This window comes from Garra rufa, chromosome 1, assembly GCF_049309525.1.
Source record: "Garra rufa chromosome 1, GarRuf1.0, whole genome shotgun sequence".
NCBI lineage: Eukaryota > Metazoa > Chordata > Actinopteri > Cypriniformes > Cyprinidae > Garra > Garra rufa.
In genome coordinates this window covers 107,157,163-107,184,662 of record NC_133361.1, presented here as the reverse complement: position 1 = coordinate 107,184,662, position 27,500 = coordinate 107,157,163, and the positions used below count along the sequence as shown (strand labels likewise).

The 27,500-nt window shown below is 39.6% G+C and overlaps 7 non-coding genes across 7 annotated transcripts; all 7 read left to right on the top strand.

Moving 5' to 3' along the window:
* Nucleotides 1-5,234: 5,234 nt before the first annotated feature.
* Nucleotides 5,235-5,353, top strand: LOC141317932 (5S ribosomal RNA). The gene has a single exon (XR_012352280.1). It is a non-coding gene; the product is annotated as a 5S ribosomal RNA (ribosomal RNA).
* Nucleotides 5,354-7,442: 2,089 nt separating this feature from the next.
* LOC141294481 (5S ribosomal RNA) lies at nt 7,443-7,561 on the top strand. Its single transcript, XR_012340948.1, has one exon. It is a non-coding gene; the product is annotated as a 5S ribosomal RNA (ribosomal RNA).
* Nucleotides 7,562-14,146: 6,585 nt separating this feature from the next.
* Nucleotides 14,147-14,220, top strand: trnat-cgu (transfer RNA threonine (anticodon CGU)). Its single transcript has one exon. It is a non-coding gene; the product is annotated as a tRNA-Thr (tRNA).
* A 1,251-nt stretch (nt 14,221-15,471) lies between these two features.
* On the top strand, nt 15,472-15,561 carry trnar-ucu (transfer RNA arginine (anticodon UCU)). Its single transcript is given in 2 exon segments — nt 15,472-15,508; nt 15,526-15,561. It is a non-coding gene; the product is annotated as a tRNA-Arg (tRNA).
* A 155-nt stretch (nt 15,562-15,716) lies between these two features.
* On the top strand, nt 15,717-15,790 carry trnat-cgu (transfer RNA threonine (anticodon CGU)). The gene has a single exon. It is a non-coding gene; the product is annotated as a tRNA-Thr (tRNA).
* A 596-nt stretch (nt 15,791-16,386) lies between these two features.
* trnat-agu (transfer RNA threonine (anticodon AGU)) lies at nt 16,387-16,460 on the top strand. The gene has a single exon. It is a non-coding gene; the product is annotated as a tRNA-Thr (tRNA).
* Nucleotides 16,461-17,048: 588 nt separating this feature from the next.
* On the top strand, nt 17,049-17,138 carry trnar-ucu (transfer RNA arginine (anticodon UCU)). Its single transcript is given in 2 exon segments — nt 17,049-17,085; nt 17,103-17,138. It is a non-coding gene; the product is annotated as a tRNA-Arg (tRNA).
* The last annotated feature ends 10,362 nt before the right edge of the window (nt 17,139-27,500 follow it).

Here is a 27,500-nt window from a genome sequence, read left to right as displayed (position 1 = left end):
GATGGACGTGACGACTATACTTGCGGTAAGACCAAAAATGATGAGAGAATATGAAATAACATTGGAGAAAGAAGAAGATATTGAGAAACTAGCAGATGGATTGATGATAAAAGGAAAGACATGTGAAATTAAAAAGTTGAATAATAAAGAATTTGTTGTCTCTTTCATGCATCTGCCCGCTTACCTGGAGGACGACGTGGTTCTACAAAAGCTGGAGGGATGGGGGGTAACTCCCATCTCCCAGATCAAACGGAGATTTTATCCGGGCACCCGCATCGAGGATGGAACGAGATTTGTGAGAGTGCGATTCCCAAAAGAGGTGGCTTCTCTGCCCTATAGCACGAGAATGGAGACAGAAGAGGGGCCTCAGTATTTCAGGGTGATACACAGCCAGCAGGTGAGAACCTGTAGGCTGTGTATGAGCCCTGAACACCTGATGAAGGACTGCCCAGACTTCAAATGTTTCAAGTGCGAGGAGAGGGGCCACTTCGCACGGGACTGTAATGCAGTGAGGTGCCCGGACTGCAGGCTCGTACTAAATAAGTGCGAGTGCTGGTTCGGAGACCAGCAGGAGGATGACCAGGAGAGCGGGCAGATGCATGAGGGAGACAATGAAGAGGAGCCACGCGAGGACACGGGAGGAACACAAAGAGAGGGTATTGCAGGCACGGACATTGACGATGAAAGCGAAAGGACTGGAGTAATGCAGGACAACGACGAAACAGAGACACTGATGGAGACGACGGAGGATTTGCAAACAGAATTGGAAGAGTCAGAGGAGCAGGTCAACGAGGAAGGGAGAGTGGACAGAGACAGCGAAAACATTGATGATGGTGGCACCATGGGAATATCAAATAAAAGAAGAAGAAGAACTAAGGTAACACCAAATCTAGAGAAAGCCAAAAGGAAAGTTTTAAAACAAACATGTGAGGAGAAACAGGACAGTGGAGATACTGGAAAGGAAGGGGAGGCCATGAGCTGACAAAATGGGGACTTTATGGCTTTTAGTTTATTTTATGGTGTTGAAAATTGTGACTTTTAATGCTAGAGGACTAATGAATGGTTTTAAATTTGAAAAGATGAAGGAACTGTGTAAAAATGAGGATGTGATTTTATTGCAAGAGACAAACTGGAAAGAGAATCGTATGGAGGATTTTAAAAAAAGATGGGAAGGGGAATTACTCTTTAATAACGGAGAAGGAAAAATTGGAGGAGGAATGGCGATTTTAATAAGAAAAGACAGAGGTATCAAGACAAAGCATTTGTATAGTGATAAAAAAGGAAAATGTATGGTTGTAGAAATGGTGATGGAGGAAGAAAATTTTATTTTAGGGAACGTGCATGCTCCGAATGAAGAAAAAGAAAAGAAAATGTATTTTAATGTTTTAGCCGATGTAATTGAAAAATGGGGGAAGGTGGTGATTGCAGGGGATTTTAACACAGTTTTTAGCAAAATGGATATGGCAAACGGGATGGTTTTTAAAACGGATGGGGGCAGAAAAGAACTAAAGTCGTTGATGGAAGAGAAAAATATGATTGATGTGTGGAGGGAAAGAAACGAGAAAAAGAAGGAATTTTCAAGAAGACAGTTGGTGGGGAATTTTATGTGCCAAACCAGAATAGATTATTTCTTAAGTACTAGAAATCTGGAATGTTTTATTGACAGAATAGTTTATAAAGACACAACCTTAAGCGATCACAAAATGGTTTTAATGGTGATGGATTTTAAAAGAGAAACGAAGGGACCTGGAGTGTGGATCTTAAACACTGATGTTTTAAAAAATGAAAGTTTTAAAAAAGAGATTGAAAATATATTAGATGAGAGGAAAAAAGATCTGATGTATATGGAAGACAAAAGGCAATGGTGGGAAAACGTAAAGTATCAGATAAAGAAATATTCAATAAACTACTGTAATTTGTTACAAAAGGTTAAAAGAACTAAGGAGAAAGAAGTAAGGAGAACATTAAAAGAGGAGTTAAATAAAAATGAAGTAAATGTACAAAAAGTAATTCAATTTGAAAATACATTGGGAAAAATAGAAGAGGAGAAATGCAAAGGGGCGATGTTAAGAAGCAAAGCAAAATACATGGTGGAAGGAGAAAAATGTAACAGATTCTTTTTTAATCTTGAGAAAAGCAGGGGGAAAGCGGAAATAATTAAAGAACTTAAAAGTAAGGATGGGAAAGTGGTGTCAGATACAGAGAGGATTTTAAAAGAAGTGAAAACATATTATGAGGAATTGTTTAAGTCAGAGGGAGGAGATGAGGAAAAACGGAAGATTTTATTACAACAAATAGCAAGGAAAGTTGGTGAGGAGGATAAAAAGGATTGTGAAAGCGAAATAACAACAGAAGAAATTAAACAAGCCATAAATCAATTAAGAGTGAAGAAAAGCCCTGGAATAGATGGTATTGGAAGCGAGTTTTACAAAGTTTTTAAAGAAAAGGTAGTTGGGATTTTAAATGAAATTTATGAAGAAGTGTTCAAAAAAGAAAGAGTAAACCCAAAAATGGGGCTAGGATTAATGAAAATAATATACAAGAAAAAGGGAGACAAAAATGAACTGAAGAATTTTAGACCCATTACAATGTTAAACACTGATTTAAAAATTTTAGCAAAGGTCTTAGCGAATAGGTTAAAAAAAGTCATGCCAAATATAATAGAAACCAACCAAGCATATGGAGTAAAGGGGAGGGATATAGCAGACATTACAAGCAGCATAAGAGATATAGTGGGTTATATAAAAGAAAAAGAAAGGAGCGCATACATTATAAGTATGGACTTTGAAAAGGCGTTCGACAGAGTCGAACTTGGGTTTTTATTTGCGATTTTAAAAGAATTTGGTTTTGGAGATAATTTTATAAAATGGATCTCAATTTTATACAGGGATATTTTAACAAAAGTAAAATGCAATGGATTTTTAACTCAACCTTTTAAAGTTTCAAGATCTATAAGACAAGGGTGTCCATTGTCAGCACAGTTGTACTCTTTGGTGGCAGAACCTTTAGGGCTTTTAATAAACAGAGAAAAAAGAATAAATGGAATAAAAATGGAAGAGGGAAAAGAGTTAACAAAAATATTTCAATACGCTGATGACACGACAGTTGTGGTTGAAAATATAGAAAGTGTTAAAAGAGTGATAGAGAAAACAACATTTTATTGTGAGGGTTCAGGTGCAAAAATAAATGAAGAAAAAACTGTATATATGAAGTTTGGAAGGGCCGAGATTTTAACGGGGCTTTTTAGGTTTAAGGAGGTTCAAGAAATGAAGATTTTAGGGGCAATATTAGCAAGGAATGAAAAGGAGGCAATTGACAATATGTGGGAAGAGACGGTAGGAGGGATGGAAAGAAGACTTATTTTTTGGAGAAACAGATCTTTAAGTTTGAAAGGGAAAATTTTAATTGTAAATATGTTAATGTTATCCAAAATGTGGTACAATTTACATGTCATGCCATTGCCAGATTGGGTTTTGAAGAGAATAAAGAAAAGTGTTTTAGAATTTCTATGGGACAAAAAGCCTCCAAGAATTGCATATCTTACATTGATAGGGAAACCAGAAGAGGGAGGAATGGGGTTGGTCGACGTAGAGCAAAAAATGAAAAGCATGAGGGTAAAAGTGGTAAGGAAATATTTGGATGACACGAACAATGCAGAGTGGAAGAAAATAATGAGCTTCTATTTAAACAAATGTGGGAATTTTAATTTAGGGGAAGACATTTTATGGATGAAGCTGAAGAATTGGATGATGGAGGGGATCCCACAGTTTTATAAAGAGGTTTTAAATGCTTGGAGGCTTTTTTTAACAGAGGTGGATTTTAATCCAGAGGGGAGGGAAAGGATTTTAAATCAACCTCTGTTTTTAAATGGAAAAGTAAAGATACAAGAGCATGACCTCTATTTTAAGAAATGGTTGCAAGTGGGGATTGTGAAGGTAAGGGATGTTTTATGGGAATATAAAGAGGGATTTTTACCACTTCAAGTGATTATAGATGCGATGGAGGAGGGGAAGGAGGATTTTAATGTAATGTTTTTAAAAAGACAATACGAAGAGGTAAAAAAAGCAATCCCTGGAGAATGGCTGGATGATCTTAACAAGAGGGAAGAAAAGGAGAACAAAATGAATGTGTTTTTAAAATGTAAAGACAAGTTGGTGAATTTTAATTTGGGTACTGTTAAAATGTTTTATGGTTTTTTTATGAAAAGAATTTTTAAAAAACCTGTTGCCAATCAATTCTGGATAAGGCATTTTAACGAAATTGAAGAAAAAGATATCTGGAAGCATATGGCATGGAAATGGTTGGATGTAGATCTAGAATGTTTTGATTATTTTATTAGACAAAATGTGATTTTTACGGAAATGAGATTGTGTGCTATGCAGAAAGAAACAAATGCTCAATGCAAAGTTTGTAAAACAGAAGATGAGGGAATTTTACATTTGTTTTTATTCTGTAAGGAGTTGATCCCATTTTTTAACGAATTTAAGAAACTAATCAAAGATTTAAGAGGTAACGAAGAGGATTTTAATTGGAGTAGAATGTTTATGTTGGGAATAGCAGAGAATAAACCAAACAAGAAACTCATTAATTTGTTTTTAATTGTGGCAAAAAAAGCTATATGGAAAAGAAGGAATATAGCGAAAAACAGAGATTTTGTTTTAAACCTTTGGTTTCTTTTTAAATGGATGGCAGAAGATCATGTCAAAATGCTGTACAGTTATTTTAAATCAGAAAATATTATGGGAGATTTTTATGAAATTTTCACAAAAGATGTCATATGTATTTTAAAAAATATGCACTTTTACATGCCAGGGGAAGATGAACTTTTGTTGGTTTAGCTTTTAGGCTTTTATTTGTTGTTATGATTGGGTTAAAAAGATGCTTGTGTCATGTAATATTTACGAATGTTTCCCCAGCAACAATGCTAAATACTCGGAAATTGGTGATAACGGTTTTGTTGTGTATTGGGTTCTTCTTCAGTAGTAATGAAAATGTATTATTGATTTGTGTATTCAATGTGTATTCAAATATATAATGATTTTTGTACAAAAAAAAAAAAAAAAGAGCGCCTGATCTCGGAAGCTAAGCAGCGTCGGGCCTGGTTAGTACTTGGATGGGAGACCGCCTGGGAATACCAGGTGCTGTAAGCTTTTGCCTTTTCTTCACTATTTATATAATATGCTGGCTTTTACGGAGGCTGATCTTTAAATAGCCCACTTTTTGGAGCAGCCCTCGCTTACGGCCATACCGCGCTGAGAGCGCCCGATCTCGTCTGATTTCGGAAGCTAAGCAGCGTCGGGCCTGTTAAGTACTTGGATGGGAGACCGCCTGGGAATACCAGGTGCTGTAAGCTTTTGCCTTTTCTTCACTATTTGTATAATATGCTGGCTTTTAGAAAGACGTGTTTTACCACTCTATTTATTACAATCGTTTAAATGTATTATAGAGTTTTAAGTGTTTCACATGTTTTTTAGGCCATTTTATTACTCTTAGTTTTTTAAGTGTGTGTGTGTGTGTGTGTGTGTGTGTGTGTGTGTGTGTGTGTCTTTAATAAATGGATGGTTGGCCTGTCATGTGACTAGACACATGACAGGAAGCAGGAAGTAAAACTGTATGAGAGAGCAGCATGACAAACAAAAGAAAATTCACCAAACTGTTGGATTGAGGAGTTGCTAATTTTAGAGCTCACCTTTCCATTCACCACCTGCAAACTTTGGATTACACTTTCTGTGGATTGTACATACACTGGTGGACACTCACATTGGACACTGGGATTCTTGGACTGTTTTTAGGGTATGGACAAATGAACTGTATTCTTTTAACAGAGTTTACCTAGTTTTATCATATTGTTTTAAAGTGTTTTATGCGAACCTTGTAAATACACCAAATCTATTTAAACCAATCTTCTTTTATGTCTCATTCTTTTAACCACTAGTCATCTTTCACAGTTAAATCTGACCCCATTTTAGCCTTGTAACTCGGCTGATAAGGCTGATTGTTACACTTGGATGGGAGACCGCCAGGGAGTACCAGGTGCTGTAAGCTTTTGCCTTTTTTCACTATTTATGTAATATGTTGGCTTTTACGGAGGCTGATCTTTAAATAGCCCACTTTTTGGAGCATCCCTCGCTTGCGGCCATACCGCGCTGAGAGCGCACTAGAGCAAACCAGGAAGTGTGTGACTGCAGTTTGGAAAGAGAGATTCTCTTACCTTCTCGATTTATTTGGTTAGTGTGAGTGAAAATAAGATTTGGTTTGTGTTAGTAAGTTTTTTTGTTTTAAACCACTAACCAGCAGCCGTGTGCTGTCTGGGAAGTGGTTTGTGTTTGTTGTTTTTTCGCTAGTATGAGTGATTCGGACGGACTACACGGCAGCAACAAGGAAATGGCGGCAGAGACAGAGATGGCAAAAGTACAAAGGACTGAATTAGGACAATGAGAAAGGATCATAAGCAGCACAAAGAGGCTATACAGGAAAGAGGCAACAAAAACTATTGATGTGAGTGAAACAAGAGATGGCAATGCAGAGAGTATCATTAAAGCAATAACGAAGAAAATCGGTGTGAAGGGAATTTTGGCGGTGCGCCCGAAACAACAGAAACAATATGAGGTAACAATGGAATCTGAGGAATGTTGTGATGAACTGTTAAATGGACTGGATATCAATGGACACATTTGTGAAGTGAGGAAGTTGGAAGACAGGGAGTATGTGGTGTCATTTATGCATATACCCGTCTATCTGAGTGACGACGACATCATAACGAAACTGGAGGGGTGGGGAGTTATCCCTGTCTCAAGTATGAAGAGGAGATGTTATCCAGGTACGGATATTGAAGATGGAACAAGGTTCATCAAAGCTAAATTCCCAAGAGAGGTGGCGTCGCTCCCATATAGTACGCGGTTTGAGACAGCAGAAGGAACTCAGCATTTTCGGGTGATACACAATAAGCAGGTTAAAACCTGCCGGTTGTGTATGAGCCCGGAGCATTTCCTGAAGGACTGTCCAGACTTTAAGTGTCGCAAATGTGAGGAGCATGGTCATTTTGCACGGGAATGCAATGCAGTGAAGTGTCCAGACTGTTTTAAAACGCTAAACAAATGTGAATGCTGGATGCAGAACAACGAGGAAGAGGAGGAGCAACAAATGAACGGGCAGATGCATAACAACACTACAGAAACCCAAGAAACAAACGAAGAGGAAGAGCAGTACGAGATAACTGGAAGAGAGTCTCATTCTTTTAACCACTAGTCATCTCTCACAGTTAAATCTGACCCCATTTTAGTCTTGTAACTCGGCTGATAAGGCCGATTGTTACACTTGGATGGGAGACCGCATGGGAATACCAGGTGCTGTAAGCTTTTGCCTTTTCTTCACTATTTATATAATATGCTGGCTTTTACGGAGGCTGATCTTTAAATAGCCCACTTTTTGGAGCAGCCCTCGCTTACGGCCATACCGCGCTGAGAGCGCCCGATCTCGTCTGATCTCGGAAGATAAGCAGCGTCGGGCCTGGTTAGTACTTGGATGGGAGACCGCCTGGGAATACCAGGTGCTGTAAGCTTTTGCCTTTTCTTCACTATTTATATAATATGCTGGCTTTTAGAAAGACGTGTTTTACCGCTCTATTTATTACAATCATTTAAATGTATTATAGAGTTTTAAGTGTTTTACATGTTTTTTAGGCCATTTTATTACTCTTAACATTTTAAGTGTGTGTGTGTCTTTAATAAATGGATGGTTGGCCTGCCATGTGACTAGACACATGACAGGAAGCAGGAAGTACAACTGTATAAGAGAGCAGCATGACAAACAAAGGACAGTCACCAAACTGTTGGATTGAGGAGTTGCCAATTTTAGAGCTCACCTTTCCATTCACCACCTGCAAACTTTGGATTACACTTTCTGTGGATTGTATATACACTGGTGGACACTCACATTGGACTTATCAACACACTGGGATTCTTGGACTGTTTTTAGGGTATGGACAAATGAACTGTATTCTTTTAACAGCGTTTACCTAGTTTTATCGTGCTGTTTTAAAGTCTTTTACGTGAACCTTGTAAATAAACCAAATCTATTTAAACCAATCTTCTTTTATGTCTCATTCTTTTAACCACTAGTCATCTCTCACAGTTAAATCTGACCCCATTTTAGTCTTGTAACTCGGCTGATAAGGCCGATTGTTACACTTGGATGGGAGACCGCCTGGGAATACCAGGTGCTGTAAGCTTTTGCCTTTTCTTCAATATTTATATAATATGCTGGCTTTTACGGAGGCTGATCTTTAAATAGCCCACTTTTTGGAGCAGCCCTCGCTTACGGCCATACCCCCACCTGAGGCGCTAGAGAGCAACAGGAAGTGGTTGGCAGCAGTTGGGAGAGGAAGGCTCTCCTCTACTTTTGTTTGTTTGACTCTGATTTTGTGTTAATTTACTGTTTATTTCATAAGTGTAGCCTTTTTTTTGGTTAAAGTTTTCCTCCCAGCAGCCTGGGCTGTTTGGGAGGAATTTCTTTGCGTTTTTGTTTTGTTTGTTTTTTTGTGTTTTTTTCCCCCCGTTTTTTTTTACTTTCTTTGTCTTTTGTTAACAATGGACGGATCTACGGAAACAGACCTGGCAATGGCGGACGGACGACAGAGAGCGAGTGACAGCGGACTGGGTAAACGACAACGAGATGGAAAAGAATCAGAGAAGGATGCAAGGAAAGAGAACCGGAAAAGAATTTATTTGAAAGAAGCAACAGTTACTGTGGAAATAGGACAAGCAATGGAGGCGAGGGCGATTGATGTAATAAAAGCGGTGACAGAGCGGATCGGAGATGGAAGGATTCTGGCGGTGAGACCAAAACAGACAAAGGAATATGAGGTAACGCTCGAACGGGAAGAAGATGCTGAATTATTAACAGATGGATTGACTATCAAAGGGATTAACTGTGAAGTCAAACGACTGCAAAATAGAGACTATGTTGTTTCGTTTATGCATCTGCCCGTTTATGTTGCTGACAAAGAAATTTTAGATAAATTGGAAGGTTGGGGAGTTTGTCCCCTTTCAACAATAAAAAGAAGAGTCTATCCGGGTACAGACATTGAAGATGGGACAAGGTTTGTAAAAACCAGGTTCCCCAAGGAAGTAGCCTCCCTCCCGTACAGCACAAGAATAGAGACAGCAGAGGGCCCACAGTATTTTAGGGTGATGCACAGTCATCAGGTTAAAACCTGCAGGCTGTGCATGAGCCCCGAACATGTGGTGAAAGACTGTCCAGATTTTAAGTGTTTTAAATGTGAGGAGAGGGGGCACTTCGCGAGGGACTGCAGTGCGATAAAGTGCCCGGATTGCAGACAGTTTTTAAATAAATGTGAATGTTGGATTGGAAGTGAGGAAGAGGAGGAGGAAGGGATGGAGGAGGAAAGTCAGCAAATAAACGTGCAGATGCATAGACGAGACAACAAACAGCGAGAGGAGGGAACAACAGATACACAGGCAAATGAGATAATTATGAGAAAGGATGCAGAACAGCAGCAGAACGTAAAGGACAAACAGACAATGCAACCTCAACAGGATGATGGTGCTTGGACACAAATGGAAATCACAGACAATGTACAAAGAGTTATGGATGAGATGGAACGAGAACAAGGAAACAAGGATTCAACAGAGGAGAAACGGGACAGCGATTTATGGACACAATCAGAACTGACTGAGAGCTTACATAATGTCTTGGACACAGGAGAAATCGGGGCTCAAAGGAATAAGGAAGAAATGGAGGTAAAAGGGAATGATGAGGAATGCGAAAAGGAGAAACAAGGAACATCAACTAAAAGAAGAAGAGCAATTAAGGTAAAACCTAATATAGAGACTGCTAGGAAAAAGGTATTAAAAGAAGATGTGATTGAAAGTGCAAACAAGTATGAAATATTAAGGGATCTGGAAGAAACGGACTAAAATGATTGGTTTTAAAAATTCTCTTACCTTTTTTATGTTTTTAAGAATTGTTACTTTTAATGCGAGAGGACTTTTAGATACAAAGAAATTTGAAAAAGTGAAAGAAATGTGCAAAGAGAATGATATGATTTTACTTCAAGAGACTAATTGGAAAGAAAGTGTTATGGCTGATATAAGAAAAAGATGGGATGGGGATATTCTGTACAACAATGGAGTGAAAAAACAAGGCAGAGGGATTGCTTTTTTAATAAAAGGGAATAGTGGAATAAAATGTAAAACTATTTTCAAAGATGAAGAAGGAAAATGTATGATGGTGGAAATGGAGTATGAAGGGAAAATCATTTTATTAGTAAACATCCATGCACCAACAGAAGGAAATGAAAAGGGGGAATTTTTTAATGTGCTAGGAGAATTTTTAAATAAGTATAAAGAAGTAATTATGATGGGGGACTTTAATACAGTTTTTAGCAAGTTGGATATGGCGGAGGGTATGGTCTTTAAATCAGATAAAGGAAGGAGAGAGCTGAAAGGTTTGATGGAGAAACATGATATAGTGGATGTATGGAGGGAAAGAAATGAGAATACAAAAGAATATAGTAGAAGACAATTGGTAGGGGACTTTATGTGTAAAACGAGAATAGATTTGATTTTATGTACTAGAAACATGGAAGGTTTTATTGGTCAAATTAAATTTGAAGAAACAAGCTTAAGTGACCATAAAATGATTTCCATGGGAATGGATTGGAACCAAATTGAAAGAGGGCCGGGGGTGTGGGTTTTAAATACAGAGATTTTAAGGGAGGAAAACTATGTCTTAGAAGTAAAATAGATAATAGAAAAAGAAAAAGAAAATATAATGTATGCAGAAGACAAAAGAATTTGGTGGGAAAATGTCAAGTATTCAATCAAAAAGTTCACAATAAAATATTGTACATTGAAACAAAAAAGTAAAAGAAATAAGGAAAGAGAGATAAGGAAAAAATTGAAGGAAGAGTTAGAGGGAAATGGGAATGACATACAAAAAATTAAAGAATTAGAAGGAGCGTTAAAAGAAATAGAAGAGGAAAAATACGAAGGTGCAAAGATAAGAAGTAAAGCAAAATATACAGTAGAAGGAGAGAAATGCACAAAGTTCTTCTTTGACTTAGAGAAAACTAGAGGGAGGGCAGGAATGATTAAAGGAATAAAGGGAAGAAATGGGGATATTGTAACTACAAGTGAAGAAATATTAAAAGAAATAAAAGTGTATTATGAAGAGTTGTTTAGTGCAGAGGGGGTCAAAGAAGAAGAGAAATTAGAATTATTGGAACTAATAAAAACTACTGTAAATGGAACAGAAAAAAAAGAGTGTGATGAAGAAATAAAAGTGGAAGAAATAAAAAGGGCAATTAGTGAATTAAATAGGAACAAAAGTCCAGGTATCGATGGTCTGGGGAATGAGTTTTATATGGTTTTTAAAGATTTTTTATCTGATACTTTAAAAGAGATATATGGTGAGATTTTTAAAAAAGGGGAACTAAATCAGAGAATGGGAATGGGATTAATGAAGATAATATATAAAAAAAGAGGGGAAAAAACAGAATTAAAGAATTATAGGCCTATTACAATGTTAAATACGGATCTTAAGATTTTAGCAAAGGTTTTAGCAAATAGGTTGAAAGAAGTAATGCCAGGTTTAATTAAAACAAATCAGGCATATGGAGTAAAGGGCAGAGACATAGCTGATACAACATTCAGTATAAAAGATAGTTTAAGATACATTAAAGAAAAAGGAAAATGTGGGTTTTTAATTAGTTTAGACTTTGAAAAGGCTTTCGATAGGGTAGAACATGGTTTTTTATTTGATGTTTTAAAAAGGTTTGGTTTAGGAGATAATTTTATCAAATGGATAAAGATTTTATATAAAGGGGCGATAACAAAAGTAAAATGTAATGGATTTTTAACACCATGCTTTAGAATTACACGTTCGATAAGGCAAGGATGCCCATTGTCGGCACTTCTATATTCTCTAGTGGCTGAGCCTTTGGGCCTTGCAGTAATGCAGGATGATAGAATAAAGGGAATAGAAATAGAGGGTGAAGAAAATAAAATGTTTCAATATGCAGATGACACAACACTGATGGTCAAAGGAGTGGGGGATGTAAAAAGGGTAATGAAAATTGTACAAACATTTTGTTTAGCATCAGGAGCGAAAGTAAATGAGGACAAAACAATGTATATGAGATTAGGAAATGTGGGAGAGCTAGCAGAGCATTTTAATTTTAAGGAAACAAAGGAAACAAAAATTCTGGGGGTTCTAATGGGGAAGGATGAGAGGAAGGCAGAAGAAACTATGTGGGAGAATATTTTAGGAGAGATTGAAAGGAGACTTATTTTTTGGAGAAGGATGGGTTTAACTATAAAAGGGAAGGTTTTAGTTTTGAATGTTTTAATGGTTTCAAAGTTGTGGTATGTTTTATATACATCTTCAATGCCGATGTGGATGGAAGGAAGGCTGAAAAAATGCTTTTTAGGTTTTTTATGGGAGGGGAAGCCATCAAGAATTGCTTTTAACACTCTAATAGGACAAGTGGATAAAGGAGGTTTAGGAGTAATGGATGTAGAACAAAGAAAAAACAGTTTAAGAGTAAAAATGATAAAAAAATACTTAGACGTGGGGAACAATGTGGCATGGAAAAGAACAATGGGATATTTTTTAAATAAGTGTAGCAATTTTAATCTGGGAGATAGCATTTTATGGATGAGGACCAAAAATTGGATGATGGAAGGGATGCCGGAATTCTATAAAGAATTGTTGAGAGCATGGGGCAAAATTTTAACCAATGTACATTATAACCTTCAAGGAAGAGAAAGCATTTTAAATCAGCCTTTGTTCCAAAACAACCGCATTTTAAACCAGGGAAGAGAAATATTTTTTAAGAAATGGTGGGAGGTGGGAATTACTAAGGTGAGGGATGTGTTGTATGAATTCAAAGAAGGTTTTTTACCAGAACAATTTATAGTAGATGCAATGCAAGAAGCAAAGGAAGATTTTAATAGGCATGATATTAGAACCAAGTATGAAATGCTCAAGACTGCTATACCTAAAGAATGGATAAGAAGAATAGAGAATATGGAAGAAGAGAAACAAGAGAAAGATATATATTTGAGAGTGGGAGAAAATTTGTATGGTTTGAAAGAATGTACTGTCAAGAATTTTTATTGTTTTTTTAGAGATGTTGTTTTTAAGAAACCTGTTGCCAATGAATATTGGTGTAAAAAATTTGACAATGTAGAGGAAAAAGGTATTTGGGGAAATATAAATGGCAAATTAGTACAAGCTAAATTGGAAAACTTGGAGTATTTTATACGACACAAAGTGGTTTTTACTGATGTTATTTTAAACAAGATCGGAATGGAAGAAAGTGTTGTATGCAAAGTGTGTAAAGACGGGGATGAAAATTTCTTACACTTGTTTTTCTATTGCAGTAAATTAGAAGATTTTAGGAAGAAATGTGAGAATATGATTTTAAATTTAAGTGGAGAGGGGAATGAAAATTTTGATTGGTTGAGAGTTTTTATGTTGGGATTTGAAAAGCAATGTAAAAACAAGAAATGTATAAATTTACTGGTGATGTTAATGAAGAGTGCAATATGGGAAAGAAGGTTAATGGCAAAGAAAGAGAATTATGTAATGGATGTGTGGTATGTTTTTAAAAGAAAACTTGAGAAATATGTACAATGTTTGTTTTATTATTTCAAAACTGAAGAAAAGCCGAATGTTTTTTCTAAAACTTTTACACAAGGGGTTTTAAAGGTCTTGGAGGACATGGGACTGGAGATGTCTTTTTTAGAACCCTGATAGAATGTATTACTTTTATTGAATGTATTTGTGTATTTCAATCAAATGCAGAGAGTTTCTGTAATTCTTGAAGCAAAACCAATGATTGTACAGTAACCTGTATTGTTTTAATTTTTCAATAAAAAAAAAAAAAAAAATGGATAGCGCATTGGACTTCTAGACTGCCAGATGAGGCCATTCAAAGGTTGTGGGTTCGAGTCCCACCAGAGTCGTGGCTTTTGGCTTTCTTGTAACTCTCATACTGTGCAGAGTTGCCCTCAGGGAGTAGAAATTTGTAGACATTCTCTTTTATGCGTACCAGCACCTGGCCAGCCTCTGGATGTTTTGACCCTTGGAGTAACCCTTCCGACAGCCTTGCATGCGGTTTGGCGCCGTGGCTTAGTTGGTTAAAGTGCCTGTCTCGTAAACAGGAGATCCTGGGTTCAAATCCCAGCGGTGCCTTGGACGATTTTCCAGTCCAGCAAGCGTAAGCTTTTCAAAAGCGACCTGCAAACAGGGATAGCGAGTGGTTAATTTTGCAAACCACCCCGACTCAGTTGTCGGCAAACGCCTTAAAGCTGTCCAGCGCCCGGTCAGCCAACCCCTGGCCTATTCTCTGGAAGCCTGGATCGTCTGAGTCGCCCTCCCGGAGGGCGAACGTGCTGCCCGGCTAGTCTAGTAAACAGGAGACCCTGCGTTCGTATCCCAGCGATGCCTTTGGTAGCGCGCCACAGTACAGCCGAGCTTGTGTTTACCAAAAAATGGACGGCAAATGGGGACACAGAGGAGCTCGAGTCGTGCTTTTTACCATTTTGTTAAGCCCATCATGCGCAATGTTGCAATCGGACAGCAGAAACCATTTGGAGGCCTCCTGTTCTCAGCGTAAATTGATTTAAAGAAAATGTCAATCATATTTAAAAGGTAGCAAAACATGCCCAAGAACCAATTCAGTGAGGTATGGCAATCACTGTCTTGCATTAAGTGGAGGCAGCAGGACGTACGAAGTGTTTATTCATGCATCGTCTAAGACGCCATCCCCACAATTTGCATGCAAGTTGGTTAAAGCGCCTGTCTAGTAAACAGGAGATCCTGCGTTCGAATCCCAGCGGTGCCTTGCAAATGGCAGCTTGGACCTTTTTGCCCTCCCTTGGACCTGAGGCCCTTACAGTGCCTCTGCCTTTCAAACGACACTGGACACTGCCATTGTGCAGAGACCCGAGGGCCTGTCCGTCCTGCAGAGAGAGAACGCGCTCTCTTACCGTTGGACGGCCACAGACCCGGAAGGTCAGCCTGGGTTTGAATCCGAGCAATGCCTCTGGTTGCGCGCCACAATACAGCCAACGTCGTGCTTTACGGCGAATGGACGGCGAATGGAGACACATAGAAGCTCGAGGACAGCGGGCGGTTTCCCTTGCAAAACTACCCTCTCACCTGCTTTTGAAGGATAGGATCCTAGGCTAACTGGTCCCACCAAGGAGGCGCCGTGGCTTAGCTGGTCAAAGCGCATCCCAGCGGTGCCTTTCCATCAGTGGCTCTCTCTGGCCTCGTTGTTGGATGGGAGATCCCGACGAGACTCTGTTTTTGGGCCATGCCTAAATTGTGCAAAGACCTGAGGACCTGTCTTTCTGCCCACACAGCGTGCCACTCAGCCGAGCTGGACAGGCACAAATCTGTAAGAAAAGGGCTCAGTGGCCCAGCCTGGCATACCTACAGGGCTCTGTGGCGCAATGGATAGCACATTGGACTTCTAGACTGCCAGATGAGGCCATTCAAAGGTTGTGGGTTCGAGTCCCACCAGAGTCGTGGCTTTTGGCTTTCTTGTAACTCTCATACTGTGCAGAGTTGCCCTCAGGGAGTAGAAATTTGTAGACATTCTCTTTTAAGCGTACCAGCACCTGGCCAGCCTCTGGATGTTTTGACCCTTGGAGTAACCCTTCCGACAGCCTTGCATGCGGTTTGGCGCCGTGGCTTAGTTGGTTAAAGTGCCTGTCTCGTAAACAGGAGATCCTGGGTTCAAATCCCAGCGGTGCCTTGGACGATTTTCCAGTCCAGCAAGCGTAAGCTTTTCAAAAGCGACCTGCAAACAGGGATAGCGAGTGGTTAATTTTGCAAACCACCCCGACTCAGTTGTCGGCAAACGCCTTAAAGCTGTCCAGCGCCCGGTCAGCCAACCCCTGGCCTATTCTCTGGAAGCCTGGATCGTCTGAGTCGCCCTCCCGGAGGGCGAACGTGCTGCCCGGCTAGTCTAGTAAACAGGAGATCCTGCGTTCGAATCCCAGCGATGCCTTTGGTAGCGCACCACAGTACAGCCGAGCTTGTGTTTACCAAAAAAATGGACGGCAAATGGGGACACAGAGGAGCTCGAGTCGTGCTTTTTACCATTTTGTTAAGCCCATCATGCGCAATGTTGCAATCGGACAGCAGAAACCATTTGGAGGCCTCTTGTTCTCAGCGTAAATTGATTTAAAGAAAAGGTCAATCATATTTAAAAGGTAGCAAAACATGCCCAAGAACCAATTCAGTGAGGTATGGCAATCACTGTCTTGCATCAAGTGGAGGCAGCAGGACGTACGAAGTGTTTATTCATGCATCGTCTAAGACGCCATCCCCACAGTTAGCATGCGGGTTGGCGCCGTGGCTTAGTTGGTTAAAGCGCCTGTCTAGTAAACAGGAGATCCTGGGCTCGAATCCCAGTGGTGCCTTGCAAATGGCAGCTTGGACCTTTTTGCCCTCCCTTGGACCTGAGGCCCTTACAGTGCCTCTGCCTTTCAAACGACACTGGACACTGCAATTGTGCAGAGACCCGAGGGCCTGTCCGTCCTGCAGAGAGAGAACGCGCTCTCTTACCGTTGGACGGCCACAGACCCGGAAGGTCAGCCTGGGTTTGAATCCGAGCAATGCCTCTGGTTGCGCGCCACAATACAGCCAACGTCGTGCTTTACGGCGAATGGAGACACATAGAAGCTCGAAGACAGCGGGCGGTTTCCCTTGCAAAACTACCCTCTCACCTGCTTTTGAAGGATAGGATCCTAGGCTAACTGGTCCCACCAAGGAGGCGCCGTGGCTTAGCTGGTCAAAGCGCATCCCAGCGGTGCCTTTCCATCAGTGGCTCTCTCTGGCCTCGTTGTTGGATGGGAGATCCCGACGAGACTCTGTTTTTGAGCCATGCCTAAATTGTGCAAAGACCTGAGGACCTGTCTTTCTGCCCACACAGCGTGCCACTCAGCCGAGCTGGACAGGCACAAATCTGTAAGAAAAGGGCTCAGTGGCCCAGCCTGGCATACCTACAGGGCTCTGTGGTGCAATGGATAGCGCATTGGACTTCTAGACTGACAGATGAGGCCATTCAAAGGTTGTGGGTTCGAGTCCCACCAGAGTTGTGGCTTTTGGCTTTCTTGTAACTCTCATACTGTGCAGAGTTGCCCTCAGGGAGTAGAAATTTGTAGACACTGGCTGCATCCGAAATCGCATACTTAATGAGTAGGTACTTAATTTCAATAAGTAGGTACTTAACAAGCACTAAAAGAGTACCTACTCTACAGCCAAATCTCGTCGAGTATGAATGCGATCCGCCATGATGGCGTTATCATGTGATCTACGACGTTAAAACAAGAGCAACAATTTAAAAGATATGAGCGACAGGTTTAATTCATCTATTTGTATATATTATCTATTTGTATATATTATGATGTTGATCAAATTTCTGGTCTTCCAGAAGAAACAGATACCTTTTTGTTTGTAGTACGTTTTTAGGCTATAACCCAGTTTAATCCTTAAGCAGCTGTTTTTTTTTTTTAAGGAAAGGCCTCAACCCACTTTGAGAAGTAGTCTGTAGCTGTGAAGATGTATTGAAAGCCTCGCGCAGTTTCAGGTAATGGTCCGCCCTGCTGAGAAAAACAGCTAAAACCAGCCTAGGCTGGTTGGCTGGTCTTAGCTGGTTTAAGATAGAAGTAGCTGGTTTTAGCTGGTCTCCCAGGCTGGTTTTAGCTGGTGGTCTCCCGGTCTGACCAGCTAAGACTAGCCTGGCCAAGCTGGGAAAGTGGCCAAAACCAGGCTAAAACCAGGCTGGTTGACCAGCTAAAACCAGCGAATCAGCCGAGGATGGTTTCAGCAGTTTTCTTTCAGCAGAGCAGTTAAATCAACTCCAACAAGCTCCCAAACTGCAGAAACCTATAAAATGTGAAGTAAGTTAAGTGTGTGTGTGTGTGTGTGTGTGTGTGTGTGTGTGTGTGTGTGAATGAGATAGAGAAGGGATTTTGTGTGTGTGTGTGTGTGTGTGTGTGTGTGTGTGTGTGTGTGTGTGTGTGTGTGTGTGTGTGTGTGTGTGTGTTTAAAAAAAGCATATAATACAGTGGTTCTCAAATCCAATCCTCAAAATTTTGTAAAAGAGAGAGGACATAAATTCTAGTCTTTCATCCATGTACTTCTTTAGGACACAATATCACACAATTCAAATAATGTGAGATTGGGTCAAACCAGTTTAGCTCCAACCTTGATCAAACTCACCTTCCTTCAATTATCAGTGAATTTCATTCATTCAGTTAATCAACCTTGATTATCTTAATCAGGTGTGCTAGATTAGGGAGTTAAACTCTGCAGAAGAGTGGACTTTGAAAACCAGTGTGGAAAATGCCTAGTCTATGTGGATATTTTTTGTGCAGCAGATGAATCCCTGCTGGAGTCCCAACTGCCAAGCATATCATGACCCCTTGAAGGTATTTTACTAAAATTCACCATATTATATTTATTGTAATTATTTTTCTAGTTAGAGTAAAATTTAGTTTTAATGCCACAGTTGCTTTGCAGCTCCTGATTGAAGAGCCTCAATATTCTAACTCAGCAACAAAGAGTAAGTCAAGTTTTGTTTTTCACATTATTTAAAATAATATTGTACAGTCAAGGAGCAATCTGCAATATTACTTAACAGGCTATCGCACAAAAGTCTTAAAAAAGCGCCAAGAGACTGTTGAGAACCAGCAAGACATCCTGGCTATGCAGAGACCAATACTGGCCACTGTAGCTGTGACTGTGACAGAGGAAGACGTGGAATTCCTGGAAAATGGACCGTGCCAAACTGTGGAGGAACTGCAGATCCTTGACAGAGAATTGGAAAACAAAGAAAAAAGGGCCAAGATGGTAATACATCCCTGGTCAAAAAAAAAAAAAAAAAAACCTTAGGAAACAATACCAAGTATATAAAACTTTTTTCACAGTACACCCGTTATATATCCATGTTCCACTTTTAAAAGACATATTATAGCCCTGCATTTCAACCCCTCATAGGCCACTTTTATCCAGTTATGTTCAACTCTAATAGCTATTCTGCATTTTGCACTCTTGTTGTTTGTTTGTTTTCTAAGAAACCTTAACATAGGCTTATACCTAACCGAATCCGCAAAATATTAATAATGCAAAAAATAATAAGAGCTAAATTTTTCCCTAAAGCTTTTTCACATAACAGATGTTTATATAGTCCACAAGACAATATCTGAATTTAATCCTGGCTTAATAAAAGCCTCGTCTGTGAAACCTATATTGTCATGCTGTCATGTTCTTTTATTATAAATAACAGTCTTTCTTTTTCTTTCTTTCTTCCTTTCTTTATTTTAATCAGAATAACTACCTTCAGTACCTTGGGGGAATAAACCCAGGTGCGTCTGTGAACAAAATGTTGCGCAAGGTTGCAACAAACAATGTCCTTGGAGCCTACAGCCTTAACCCTTTGAGCGGTACGGTCCCACAAACGGGATTCTAATTTCTGTGCCCCTGGGAGTACGGTCCTACATATGGGATTTAGAACGTTCTGTGACGTCACGCAACTGACAAATTCAAAATTTCAAATCGGCCTCTTATGCCAACACAGAGAGGCAAGCGTGATAAAGGCTGTTCATATATCTGCACAACTAGCTACTCAAACAGTGTTTATAGGCACTTGAGCTTTTATTTTATATCATATACAAATCGTCACAGAAGAACCAGACACAAGATTACAGAGCATATAACCACAATAATGTAAATGTTACACGCTCACAATGTGCTTATTGTCACGAACACTCAGACCGTCTAAGAAGCACCACAACAAAAGTTCATAGTGCATATTAGCACAATAATGCTAATTTATTAATGAAACACAGGCATCCTATGCTCACAGTTTGTTTTGATGAGCAGCTGTCATATACGTTTACTCAAACAGTGTTTACACGCTCACAATGTGCTTATTTTATGTTTTTTATTTTATGGGGCATATAAGTCAAATATATCAATGAAACACTGTCACATGATGCATCACATAACTATAGTTCAGGCTATTGTTTACATATTACTATACTATAAAAAAAACATAGCTTCCTTGACAGCTGATGGCATCACTATGCATTATGACAGAGTACGCGGGGATGTTTTTTTGCGGGATTGATTGGCGGGTTGTGACGTCTCTCCTCAATGCCGACCACATTACTTCAAAGTAAAAATGGAAAGAAAACTTACTCGTGATGAGATTTTGGACATTCTTTTCCACTCGGACGCTGAATCCGGCAGCTCTCAGACAGTGATGAAGAAGCTCACCTCCCGGAAAACCTTACAGACTGTGATCGTTCTGAGTTGCCGGCGATCCCTGACAATGCCGTCCCTGCCAGTGAGGGCGCTGTTGTGGAGGACTTTTTTCCAACCTGGACATCAGATCCATTCTCTCCACCAGACCTGGACTTTGACAACTCTGCCACAGGTGTTCAAGGTTGTGTGAAAAATCCTTCTGAGGCAGAATGTTTCAGACTGTTTATGAATGAGCAAGTGGTGGAGGAGACCAACAGGTATGCACATCAGCTTAAAGAGTCGGATACTATCCCTGGGAAGCTGGCAAAATGGTCAGAAACAACTGTAAATGAAATTTACACATTTCTTGCAGCAGTCATTCTTATGGGCCTGGTAAGAAAAAGGTCCTTGAAAGATTACTGGACAACTGATCCAGTAATACAGACGCCGTTTTTCTCCACTCTCTTTTCTCTGGATCTCTTCCAACTGTTACTGAGGGCCCTCCACTTTGCTAACAATGCCACAGCAAACCTCAGAGACCCTCTGAATAAAATTAGAAGTGTTTTCACCTCTCTAATGGCTACTTTTGAAAAGATGTTCGCTCCTCACAGGGACTTGTGCATCGACGAGTCACTGCTGCTGTGGAAAGGCCGGCTTAGATTTCGGCAGTACATTCCATCAAAGAGGAAGAGGTTCGGGATCAAGCTCTTCATGCTGTGCGATGGTCTGACTGGGTACGTCCACAATGTGATAGTTTACACTGGCTCCAGTACAGACATCACAAATACTCCAGGACTTGGTGTGTCTGGCTCAGTTGTGTTGACACTGCTGAAGCCATATCTGGGGAGAGGGCACACACTGTACATGGACAATTGGTACACAAGTACTTCAATCCTCCATCACCTGCTGAGAGCCAAAACTGGGGGTTATGGAACGGTAAGGGGCCAACAGAAAGGGCATGCCATGCTTCCAAGACCAGATGTCCAATGGGGAGACAATCTTCAAAAGCTGTAAAGAAATGCTGGCAGTGAAGTGGCATGACAAACGAGATATCCACATGCTGACAACGGTCCACTCAGCAGAGATGTCACCCTCTCAGGGTGGCCGCGGATCCTTAAAAAGTCTTAAATTCCGTTGTCCTAAAATAAGGCCTTTAAATGTCTTAATTTGTCTTAAATCTAAACCCAAGGGTCTTACATTTTTTACACTTTGAAAAGGAAAAGTTTATCGTTTTGAGGAGAATCTCCTGCGCAGGTTCTAAATCTGTTCTGTTGCTAGACACGCGCTTGCTTGACAATGCCTCAGCGTTGCCAGATTTAGCGGGTTTCCGCCCAACTACACGCATTTGATTCGCAGATTAACTGTTAAGTTTAACCATCATAGAGTAAAAGTTTATAATTAGCACATGTTTTTACGTTTTACACACCTGACGCGAGCACGCGCAGAGAGAGAGAGAGGAGAGAGAGGCGCGCGGCGCAATTCACACAGATTGATTCCTCTTTAACTGCTATTTGAACGGAAACGTACATACCAAGTCATGTCTTAATACCCGTTTTGGTATTCTGTTTAACAGTCGTTTATGTCTTCAGTTAACCGAAACAGCTTAGAAAGAGATGCATGCCAGTATTCGGTTCATGCATTTGGCCTTAAAGAGACAACGTCCTATAAATACCTGCATTGAGAAACACTAGTTATTTTACAATTAATTATTAAATTTTCCCTCCTGAATACTAGTGTTATTGATTTTATTACTAACTTTATGTTGTATTCATTTACACTTGTCATTTGTGTAATTGTTCTTGTTTTGTTACTGAACTTTAGTTCAGATAGTAGTTTTTGTTGTGGATGAGAAGTAGCCTACCTAAAGTAAGCATTCAGTAATTAGGAAAAAACTAACTTTTTTTTTTTTTTGCTGATCCGAAAAATGATCCAATCCATGACTCAAAATCCGTGTTTGATACACTGTTACATTGGCTTCAAAGTGTGTGAGAGCCTTGACTTTGTCATGGGATAGAAAATAATTTCTTCTTCTGGAATAGTGTTTTCTGTTGAAAATTCCCAAGAATAATCAGTTAAATAAAATAATAATTTAAAATATCTTCATAGTTTTGTGCTAGACTTTTGCGGGACTTTCAATTTGGTCTTAAATTTTTTTTGAAATGGTATTAAAAAGTCTTAATGTCTTAAATTTAACTTGGTCAAACCTGTAGACACCCTGCCTCTGGAAAGATAGACCACACTGATGGAGATGAGAAAATGAAACCCCAATGCGTGCTGGACTACAACAAGAAAATGGGTGCTGTGGATAAGGTTGACATGATGGACAGTTTTGTTGGCTATACTAGCAATGGTACAAGAAACTGTTCTTCCATTTTGAGGACCTTGCAGTTCACAATGCATTCATCGTTTACAAGGTGAAGCAGGATTCTAGCCTGACATACCAAAAGTTCAGTGAAAATCTTGTTCGCCAACTTGTGGAAGAACACCACACTCCCTGGAAGCCATCTGCTGGTGGACGCCCTCCTGCTTACAACAAAACTGTAACAAAAATGTTACAGCACTTGTTCTGTTAACTGTAAATAATGTATATCAACCTTGTAAATAATACTGTACAATAATTAAAGGAGAACTCCGGTGTGATATTGACCTAAAGTGTATTGAATCATGATACCGAGTGTGAACGTACCTTGCATATCTCATCTCGTCTTGTCCACTGCTGTCCGAAATCTGGAGTCAGTTAGCCGATGCTCACAACAGCTTGTCAATGAGAGTCAATAGGGCATCGAAGCAGTCATGTAAATAAATCACTGTTTTACGCCATTTACGAGGCACAAAGTAGCGCCACACTTCATCGGTAGACTTCCAAGGGCCTCGACATTTAAAACGAGACATTGAGAACTCAGAAAAAGCACCGGTAGTTTATTTACGATAAGATTTATACAGACAGTAACTGCCGGATGTTAAACGAGCGCCGCCATCTTGAATGTAGTCACGTTAAGTCGAGTGACGAGCAGGAAGGAAACTACAACCTGTTAAGTTGAAAACCTGATACGTTCCTTCCTGCTCGTCACTCGACTTAATGTGACTACATTCAAGATGGCGGCGCTCGCTTTACATCTTGCATTTACTGTCTGTATAAATCTTCTCGTAAATAAACTACCGGTGCTTTTTCTGAGTTCTCAATGTCTCGTTTTAAATGTCGAGGCCCTTGGAAGTCTACCGATGAAGTGTGGCGCTACTTTGTGCTTCGTAAATGGCGTAAAACAGTGATTTATTTACATGACTGCTTCGATGCCCCATTGATCTCATTGACAAGCTGTTGTGAGCATCGGCTAACTGACCCCAGATTTCGGACAGCAGTGGACAAGACGAAATGAGATATGCAAGGTACGTTCACACGCGGTATCATGATTCAATACACTTTAGGTCAATATCACACCGGAGTTCTCCTTTAAGGAATGATTTAGCAATGTCATGCTGTAATTGTAATTAAATATTTACAATCATTTATTATTAATATTATAAAATTTCATTTTATGTACAAATGTTTTGATTACTGTTCTACACAATGCTGTTCTACACATACAAGAGATGTATACCTGTTCACGCTGTTAAGCTACCTTTATTTTTGTAAAACTAAGTACCCTGCACCAAACCAACTTTGGTCCAATTTTTTTTTCTAAAATCTATTCGAGTTTATTTGTACAGCGCTTTTCACAATACAAATCGCAGCTGTATAAAAATGTAGGCTACTACAATATATTTAGTAGCTTATTAGTGGTGACTACTGTATGTTAAGTCGATGTACATGTGATATAAATGTTAAAAACAGTAATGGTGTTATAAAAAACAAATATTGAACACTAATAGCAATGATAATGTGTTGCAATCAAACTTGTAGAAAATTTGTGTAGTGCTGCTGTATGTTGTTTCAAGGCTGGCATCATCGGCGGTCCTCTGAGGGGTTGGCATCATCTCTTCTCGGGTATTATGAATCCAGACAGAATCTTGTGTAATTCCTAGTTACCACAGGTTGGAAATCCTGTGGCAGAAAAAGAGAAACAAATAACTAGCATAGCTGCTAGCAAAAATTATGTGGTTAGCCCAAGCTGAAGAAAGTTGATGTGCATTTGATCAGATGTAACTGAAGTACAACGTTATGAGATACATTATGTGAATGCTTGGCTAAAGAGATGAGTCTTTAATCTAGAATCAAACATAGAGAGTGTGTCTGAACCCCGAACGTTATCAGGAAGGCTATTCCAGAGTTTGGGAGCCAAATTCGAAGAGGCTATACAATTCGATAAATATAGAGTTGTTACGGAGTGCCTGTCAGCCCCACTAGAGGGCACTCCAATATGGACTCTATGTTATGTGTTGTCTCAACCAACCATGTTTCTCTCTTGTCTGTGTCATGGCTGCGTCTGAAATCGCCTACTTCTCTACTAAATAGTAGGGAAAAGCAATAGGCGAGTGAATAAGTATGTCCGAATCCTAAGTATTTATAAAAGAGTAGGCGAGAATAAGTAGGCGAATGCACTAATTCTCGCGAGATTCGGGCGTACGTATACTTAAAGTGTGTCCGAATATGCCTACTTACCTACTATATAGTAGGAAAAAAAGAGTACGTGAAGAAAGAAGTGCGTCCGAAACCTCAGTATTCCTAAAAGAGTAGGCGAGAAATCCCCAGATGTCCTACTGCTTCAGTCCAGATTCTGAAGTGTTCATCCAATGCACACTTTTCAATCCCAGCAGTCCACAGGAGGCCAAAACTTCATCATCGAACGTGATTGAGAACCGCAACGAGGGTGTTTACAAATGTGAGTATTACAACCAAAACACGGTTCCCTGTCTTAAAAATCATATTTCTTGAGCTACTTTATCGTAAACTGTTGATTTGCATAAGGTGCCAAGGTGTTATACAGAATAATCTATTTGTGATTTCGCTGTTAACATGTTTTATGACGTATAGCGAACATTAAGCTTCAGGTAGCACCAGGGTAGCACACGCACGTCTTCAAAAGCGGATTTACATAAAACAAATACATTTTAAAGACGTTTAATAAATGTCTATTTAACAAATGACAGGAAAATGTTCTAGAGCACATCACAACACGAAACATCTGAGTGAGTGATGGGTGTTATGTGAGAGTTCACTGTCACTGCTTTACATTAATGTAAGTAATGTAAATAGACCTAACTGAACTTCAAATTCATTTCAAATATAGCTATAACAGAACTTTTCTGATTCTTGATTTATGTGCATTTGTTGCAGATCTTTTGTGGTGGAGCAGGACCTGGGGGGTGTTCCATAAAACAAGTTTACCAAATAAATCAGGCTTATTTCAGTTAGTCTGACTTATTTTGAGCCAAATCAAGTGACAATAAGTCAGACTAACTGAAATAAGCCGGGCTTATTTGGCAAACTTGTTTTATGGAACACCCCCCTGAAAGGAAAGGTGACTGCAGATTTGTGGGGAAAAGTAAACTCCAAAACTTAATATAAAGATTGATCAATTTGTAACTTCCAATAAAGAGATCTAATGACATTGTGCTGTTAAAATTAAAGCTTTTGTATTATATTTGTGCATCTTTGTATGATCTGTAATGTCTGCAGTCTGGTGTGCAGTAAGAAAGGAGAAATCCATAGCAGCATCCTGGAAATGAGACCCTCCATCACTCCACCTGCTCTTTTGCTCATCTGGACCAGATGTTGCTGCGGTCTCTTCATCCTCAGTAGAAAAAGACTAAAAGACCAATATGTTTAATAAAGCTTTGTTCCATGTGTATTTATTTATGTTCATGGTGCCTTTTATTACTTTACTAATTTATTCATGTTTCCTGATGTTGTCAGTAAATAAAATACAACATTTTCATAAGCGTATGCATTTATTCATTACTTCATTGAAAAAAACAACAACAACATTATGCTTGTTTATCTAAAAATATCATTAAAGGGATAGTTCGGGCATTTAAGACATAAAGTTGTATGCAATCCTTATCAGCACTATAGTGTATACACACTGACCCACACTGCGTTCACCTCCCTGGTCAGAGTTCTGGCCGCTGGAAGTTTTTCAAGAAAGTAGTCACGGTTAGTTTCCGGGGCCTCAAAACTGTGCGTTTTTACGTGAAAAAAATATATGCGTTTCAAAGCTTGATTAATTTACATCACAAAAAACACTCCTAACAAAAATCATACCTCAGTTTTAATCGGCACTATATTCTTTCCGTTTCCATCAATCCGCGCTGCTGTCAGTTCGCACGTTCCGATCAGCTGTTCCATTACACACTCGAATGACAACGACGTAAAAAGTAGAAAATTAACAATGGTGCGAACTTGTAAATTCCCAGGTTGTGACCACAAGAATGTGCAGGGATCGCCGTTCAGATTCCATCGTTTTCCTGTTTCTGATATAGTTATGAGACAGCTTTGGCTGGTTGCCATCGGCTACTCTGCGGGAGCTAATATATCCAGTATCAAGGATTTTCGTGTGTGCAGTGCTTACTTCAGCGAAGACGATTACATCCCCAACCAAGGAGGAAAAATCAAAAAATGGATTTTAAAGAGTTCTGCTGTACCAGTACCACGGGTAAGCTCTATTTACTAACTTTATGTCGCATACGACAGGTTTATTTTGAAGCTAACGTCGGTTTTTAGGCTAACGTCACACTGAGAATATTCTAACCGGGGCAGTGATAGCATCGACAATAATCGACTGTCTATGTGGTGAGAAAATCGGCAAATGTCATAACTAATGAATTAAATTGAATCTATATAACACAACAAAATATGATGCTTTGCTATATTTGTTATTGTCTGTAACTATGCGGAACGTGCGTCGGTATCATCGTGTTTATAAGTGTGCTTGAAGTCACATACAGGTAGGTCTAAACCAGGTATCTCCAACTCCGGTCATCGTGAGCTACATTCCTGCAGCGCGATGTTTTCCTATGACAGGACACCTTTCTCAAATGAGACATTCTGTACAAGCCTGCTAATAACCCGTTGATTTGAGTCAGGTGTGTGTTGCATCAGAGAAAAACTAAAACCAGCAAGACAGTAGCTCACGAGGACTGGAGATCCCATGTCTAAACTGTACAGTAAACAATCTGATGTTTAGACTCCTGTGGAAATCACGTGAAACGAGGTCTAATATAAATATATATATATCGTCTGTTCCGTCTGACATTGTGCTAAAATTGGTTTC